Source organism: Capsicum annuum, chromosome 1, assembly GCF_002878395.1.
Source record: "Capsicum annuum cultivar UCD-10X-F1 chromosome 1, UCD10Xv1.1, whole genome shotgun sequence".
NCBI lineage: Eukaryota > Viridiplantae > Streptophyta > Magnoliopsida > Solanales > Solanaceae > Capsicum > Capsicum annuum.
The window spans coordinates 125,732,581-125,740,635 of record NC_061111.1 but is presented as its reverse complement, the minus strand read 5'-3'; positions in this window follow the sequence as shown (position 1 = coordinate 125,740,635).

Genomic DNA, 8,055 nt, shown 5'->3' with positions numbered 1-8,055 from the left:
AAGTTTAAGAATTAAAGTCTCAAGAACTCACTTCAATCTTTTGAAAGTAGTAATCAAGGTATGTGAAGTGTTCATACAAGGGTCCCTTCCACCCTTGGAGTCCAAGAAACTATTTTTAAACTTCAAGTTTATAGATTTCATGAATTCCATGTTAGGTTTGATTATGTTCATATTTATAATGATTAATTGAGATTCTAATCTATGTTTTATGATATGTGTCATGTGAGGTTTATTAATATGTATGTAATATCAGGAGGATCCATGTAAAACCCTTGAAATTGTCAATGGGGATTTGATTTATAATGTCTACTTTTTGTTTAGTGTTATGTGCATACGTATGCTCACCAAGTGCTTGATGAATCACTTGTGTGAACTAATAAGGGAAAATGATCATGTTATGTTAGCTTATGTGCAAGTTGTATCATGCAAGTGTTTGATAAATGTTTCCATGAATGAGTTGTGAATAAGTGCACATGATTATGCTTTTCAAGCTTATGCTATGATTTACCTTTCATGCTATCGAGTCCTGGGGATATTTAATACCTAAAAACTTAGCTGTTTACCTAGAGCTTCAGTCAGTTACAGAACTTAGGAAAATCTCAGTAGTATTCATAAGTCAGTCATAATATTCAGTTCAAAACTCAGTAGCATTCAGTTAAATAACAGAATTCAGTAGTATTTCATCAGTTAGTGAAACTCAGTGAACTCAGTTCAGTTAAACAGTACAATCAGTAACAGTTCATTCAAGCCTAGCATGAACTAGGAAATCAGTTCAGTATCCTTTCAGTTGGGTGTAGGATTCAGCAATGAGTGAACCCAAGGATGGGGGCTCATCTGCCAGTAGATGGTGTGGTCCTAAGAAGCAATCCTTGCATTCCAGAACTACGTAGCCAGCGTAGGTTGAGATATCTCCCTACAAGACTAGGGTTGATATATCTTATTTGAGTTTACCTACCAATGAGGGTTGACGGAAGAGCTTCCTGTCAGAGAGGGTTAACTCACAACTTGTCCTTACCCGTGGAACAGTATTAACACCCTTCTAACTGGGATTATAGGTTGGACTCTAAATCAGTTAGAGAAGGGTGATGTTAGATGATTACTTTCCACAGTCGCAGTTTTAAATTCAGTCTCAGTATAGAACTCAGTCCAGTTCTACAGACTCAGGACTATCAGACATAGTTACTCAGCTCAGAATGAAACTCAGCATAGTTCCACAGAAATAAGACTGCCAGATACAGTCACTTAGTTATCAGTAATTTAGTATCAGTATACTTAAATATCATTTAATTAGTATTCAGACTTAATATCCATTATTATTAGGATCTCAGTTATAGTTTATGTATTCATGCATATACTCTTATTCAGTCATATTCATGTTATTCAGTCAGTATTGTTCATGCATATGAACCTATGCATTTTAGCCTACCTCACTTAGCAGACTAGTATATTCAAAGTACTGATGCACACTTTTCTCTTGCGCTATGATGTCTTATATCATAGGTTTAGATGCGTGGGCTCCCGAGTACCCTTAGCAGTTTAGACTTTCAGCAGTCAAAGTTAGCGGTGAGTCCTCATAGTTTGAGGACAAGATTGTTTTCTTTCAGTATTTCTATTATCATTTCACTTTTAGTTGTTGGAGTTAGTTGGGGGATTTTTCCATCAACTCCACAGTTCAGACAGTTTAGAGGCTTTTCAGACTAGAGTATTTTTAGACAGATGATTTAGTTTTGGTATCACTATACCGTATTCAGTTTTATTTTAGCATTTAACCTTATGGCATGTTTTTTGCCTAATTATCGGATACTACAGTATTATTATTCAGTTATTGAAGCAGGTACCAGTCATGGGTTAGCTTGTGGTCTTTCGAGATTATGAGCACTGTGTAGCATCCAGGGTACAGACTCAGGATATTACATATACCATGAGTGATAAGATTAGGAATGAAGATATTCAAAATAAACTGGTGGTTATTTCTATGCTAGGTATAATGAAAAAGTGAGACTAAGATAGTACGAACATGTGAAAATGAGAGATACAGATCCTCCTGTGAAGAGGTGTGAGAGGTTGACTATGATAAGTTTTTAAAAAGGTAGAGTAGACCGAAAAAGTATTGGGGATAGTTGATTAATAAAGACGTGATGCATCTCTAGCTTATTCAGGACATGATCTTAGATAGAAAGTTATGAAACTCGCAAATTAATTTGGTAGGTTATTAGATAATTTAAAGTCATCTCATTGTCCAGTGAGATAGATTTCACTTTGCATACCATTAGTATTATTACTATTCTCATAGGTTTTGGTTCCTTTATTTTTGCTACTACTTGTTAATTATTATACTTTGATTATCAATTCATTTTGCTGTGGTACTATTCTTTTTCTCTATATGTTTTAGAATATTCCCCTCGTTATCCACAATTTCCTCTTTACTTTTTTTGTTCCCTTTAAATTTTCTATGATATGCTTAACTTGAGCTGAGGGTCTTTATAAAACAACCTTCCTAGCTCCATAAGCTAAAATTAATATTTGCATACACATTGTCCTCCTCAATTCTCAGCTATAAAATTACAATGAATATGTTATTGTCATTATTATAGATCTAACAAAATCAATCTACAATTTTAATGACTTATCCAACATTAAATGGGTTGTGTTATGAGAGCCAATAAGGAATTTCATTAAAATAATTGACTAGTTTGATCATATGGAATAACCTATTGAATTTAATATATCATCACAAGAGGCACTGACTCAACAAGTTGGTGTTACACACAAAATCTTACCCTAATGTAATAGGCCTCCAATACTATGTAATCACAACACAAACACCTTATAAATATTACTACACCACATGATATCCTTATTCTTTACTATTTGTTTTTTATGAATAGTATTTTATTATTTACCAAGCAGTAAGTACATCAAATAATTGTAGTTTGAAACATATAATTCAAATTTACACCAAGCTATGTATCAAAATCTCAACAAATCTTTCTATGTTATCCTATAAGACCTATTTTTATTTACTTAGTTAATCATGAATAATTGTGACCAACAAATATTAAATGAAATACGAATAATATAAATGTAGAAGTTGCGATATCAATGCAACTAATGTAGAAGTGTTCTCAATAAGTCAAGTAATGACTTTTCATAGTATCCATGGCAACATCTATCAATGAAAGAATAAAACAAGTCGAGACACAACTCAAAAACTAGTAAGCTGTAAATATAGCCAATGGTGCCGCACGAGCAAGGGATTGGGCTCATCAAAATTTGATAAATAATAAATCTCTCCTAACCATCTCGAATTATTAGAAACTAATTTTTGTTGTAATGTAACACACCATAAAAAATAATAATGATATGACTTAGCATTGATTACTCAATGAGTTTCTTGAAAGAGATAATACATCGAAACACCCCTAAACTTATAGCCAAAACTTACTTTAGTCCCTAAACTAATCGGGCAATTATATACCTCCCCCTTAAAAACTTTAAAGTAAATTTTTTACCCCTCTAAAAAAATTATACCACTCTCATTACGGAGAGTGAAGTACACACGCCCCAATTTGAGTCACGTTAGTGCCATGTCATTGCCACGTAAGAAATTATAATTTTTTTTTTAAAAAAAAAGTAATCCTACACATATACAATTTTTATATACATATACTATTTTTATATATTTATTTTTAAAAAATTATAATTTCCTTCTTCTTCGAACCCCCTACCCCCAACCATTTTCCTTCTTCATCGAACCCCCCACCCCACCCTACCCCCTATTTTTCTTCTCCTAAGATCATTCCCCCTCCCCGCTCCTCTTTTTCTTTCCTTCCAACCCTAATGCCTTCTCCTCTAATGTTTTCATTTTTCACTAACACAACTAGATAACAATCATAAACAACAATTCAATTTATAATATAGACACACATAGAAGAGAATTACCACAACTCCTTCCATCATCACTCTCACAACACTACATCACACATCATAAGTACACACATCACCATCCCTTCACGATACTCACACATTGAGATATACATATAGATATTCTTCATTCACAAAGGAGGGCCTCCAATTTTGTTTGCTCACTCACAACAAACAAACACCCACACAGACTCTCAATTACACACAGCACACACACGGAAAGATGATGGATTGAGGGGTACGGTAATTGGCAAAAATTAGAGTAGACCCTAATTCAAAAATTCCATTCATAAGATAAAACACATTCATGTACATATATTATAGAACAAAATTAACCTATAAAGCTCAATGCGAGCTTCTCTCACATGTGCATAAACCCTAATTCAAATCTTGCAGAAAAATTACTTTAAAAAGAGACACCCCTCAAATTCGGCTAAAATATATTAAATGTGATAAAAAAATATTTAACAATAGATCTACAATAAATTACGATGACAAATCTTAAAACTTTAGTCAACTTCTATAAGTTTTCATTTTTTATGGAAAAACTAGGATTATAGGACAAAGTTCACGTTCTAATGATTTTGAGAATCATCTAATACGATTTCAGCAATCCATAATTGCATAACAAGTAAAAAATGAGTTCACTCCCATGATCTCATGCTTGATTAAGTTGATGGTGGTTTCATACCCTTTGACCACAAATTCATAATTTCTCTAAACTCTATGAAATAACATGAACATAAATAAGAGTATTCATACAAAAATTAATGTTTGGATTTGACTCCAAATTCAAGGGCAAAATACTGTGTCGCATATAATAAATTCAATCCAAGATTAAATATATAATTCATATCATAAGTGTAAATGGTAAAAATATAGATAACTATGGTGTCTAAAGCCTCGATCATATCTTTATGTGTCAAATTATAAAATTGAGATTATTTTTCATTTAGCATTAGTAACAATATTATTGTGAGAATTCAAGATAATATTATTATTCATAGAAAGAGAATCCTTAGAGGTAATAGGGCATAGATTATTGTTCCTCTACAATAGTTAGCCATCTCTTTCTGAAGTCACTTGCAATCCTTATTCATATGTGTAATAATCATAGTAATGAATTTCATATTTTTATGAGTTTTGATCATTTTTCCTCTTCCCCTTAGTTGTTATTTGCTATTTATTAATTGTGAGATTTGTTGGCGGGATCCCCAATGTATTCTAGAGTGATTTGGATGAGTTTGAAGCTTTTAGTACCATAGATTTGACTTCGATCAATATTTTTTATTTTAAGTATTGGATGGTGATTTGGACAATTCTTGTTAAGTTCAAAATTTTGATTTTAGTTTTGCAGCATGGCTATTTTGAGATTGGAGCCTTTATTTTGTAAATCCACTATTTTGATAAAAACTAGTCAAAATAAGCCTAAGGGGGTTCCGGGGCTAACTTTTTGTAAATGACCTCTTTCATAAAAATATAGTGTCATTAGTTTAAAACATCAAAAATGACCTATTTGCATATATGATTTAGTTTTGTAATGTCCTAAACAAATTCTAGGGGCCCATTTGAAGGTTTTGGGAACATACAACTTCAACTGAATTATTGATATATAGTGTATCCAAAGTCTTTTCATCCCATTCAAAATGAAGGAATATTTTATCAATTATGATCGCATTTATGGCCACAATCATAAAGGGTAATTGAGGTTTGAATCGGATTTTGCCTTCTACACATTCACAATAGGGAAACCGCACTTGTAGTGGGATCAGGTCGTTAGCCTTTTGTACGTGAGCATGGGGCTACAATCGCAAAGGTCAATTAAATACCCTATCAATATGGACCCTCACGATCATGAGATAGGTACTGTAATCGCGAGGTACTATTTGTTAGAACAACATAAAGTCATAATTTTTCACCATTTTTCTACTTGAAAGCTTCGAAAAAGGTAATTTCAAAGGATTTTCTTCACTGTCTTACTAGGGTAACCTCTAAACTGCTAATTCTATATTTTCTATTGATTCTATCTTCAAAATATGTTTTAACACTTGATTCCAAATTGGATTTTAGGGATTTTTACTTGTTTAACCTTAAATTAATTTTTTTTATTTGAGCTTTGTTTTCAATTTATTTTACATGGGCTTTCAAATATAGACTCTTTTTGATATGAGGGTCATGTCTCTAAGTAAAATTCCAGATTTCCCTCTTTGATTTAGATCCTATTTTTTGAATTATTTTTAAATCCAATTTAAATATAGCTGATAAGGGTATTATTAGCCACCTTTTGATGCATAGATTTCATCTTTGATAGATTTAGTTTGTTTCAAGATTGATCATGAAGGAAAGGCTCCACATTGAAGGATCTAAGCATGGATTTGGGCTCTTTGAGGTAGGTTATGACTTAACTTTCTTCAGATTGGGTTGAGTAGTTAACCATTCTTGTAAATGATGCTATTGGTTGGAGATTTAGATGTGAAAATTATATTTTTAGACTATTATTATTATTATTATTATTATTATTATTATTATTATTATTATTATTATGTTATCCGTGTGGGGGTTTTATGTACATGTTGTTGACTTGAGAGATTATATTTAGTATGATGCTCATGAAGGGGCTTTATTTGATATTTGTAGGACTTATTTGTGCATTAAATAACCTTATTATTATTGTTATGCCTGTATTAGAGGGGGTTTTAAATAAATATTATAGACCTATTTGAGCATTATTTGCCTCCATCATGGTAGTAATGCCCGAGTGAGGGGTTTTATAATGACATTATTGATGTCATACATGACTATATATTCTAGTGGTGTTGAGTGAGGGATTATATCATAAATTATTGAAATTTGAGTTGATTCTGAGCTTATTTATCTATATTTAATTGACTATAATCTTCATACTAACTGGTTGTGAATATTACATCCTTATTTCATACATACATATTAATGAGATACTACTAGCACTGAGAAACACTGCTTTTTGTAAGAAAATGAAACACTTTTAAAACCCTTGGTCATGATCAAAATGAGAATGAAATTGATATTTGAGAAATTTTATGGGTTGCAAACCCCCCATGGGTCCCATTTTGAAGTGCTAAGGCTCAAAAGGTGTACACAAAAATTCATGCGATGACTTTATCATCATTATTCAATATCATTGCATTATATACATCATTTATATTACTCTACGTAGTTGTTTCCTTATACTTAGGTTCTCTATATATTTCATGTATAGTCCATTTTCGACTTTATAATGTAGAATAATTAGTGGAGCGGTTTGAGATACCAACATTTTGGAAGCTTTTCAGGTGAATTTGCTCATAGTATCTTTTACTTGTTTAGTTTTCTACTCTGCTCAGTCACCACTAAGTACAAGTGAATCCTCTTAATCATACATTTGTACTATTTTAATGCAGATATCAGTATGATTGTGACCCGCGATGGCTGATCTTGTGCTCTGAGAGGTTCATATTCGATGTACTGGTAAGATCCATAGTTTAGGGCAGATTTCACACTTCCTCCTAGCTTATCTTGTCCTTATTTATTTTCAGAGATAGTGTCATGTGTTTTTAGATCTCAAATCTGTATTAGATGCTCTTTACACTTATGATATCAGGTCTTGGGGATTTATGAATTTCATTTAAATACTTATGTCATTTACATATTGTGGCATGACTTTGTTTTAGAAGTCTCGTAATTACTTGTTTTCTTTATGTATTAATTTTTCTTTTCTTTTTGGATTCTAGTTAATTACCAAGCCTGGGTTGAGGTAAGTTTCATCATGATCTCAACTTTTAGGTCATGATAATATGTCCTTTGAATTCATAATGATGACAGATACAAGTTTCAGATTTAAGCATGAATGATGATGAATTAGGCCCCAAATTGGTACTCTGAGAAGGTCTATCATTATAGCTGTTGTTATGGCATTATTTTCTAGATTTAACATTAACATCAAACTGATTAGGCATATAATATCCTTTTCATTGTCCCCTAATATATGAACCACTAAAGTCACCCATTGATTGAACATTTTATTCTTTCTCTTCCCTACCTTATTTCTTTTAATCATCTCGCTCCTAGGTTAAACCTATCAATAATGCGAATATGTAGATAACTAACATAGCC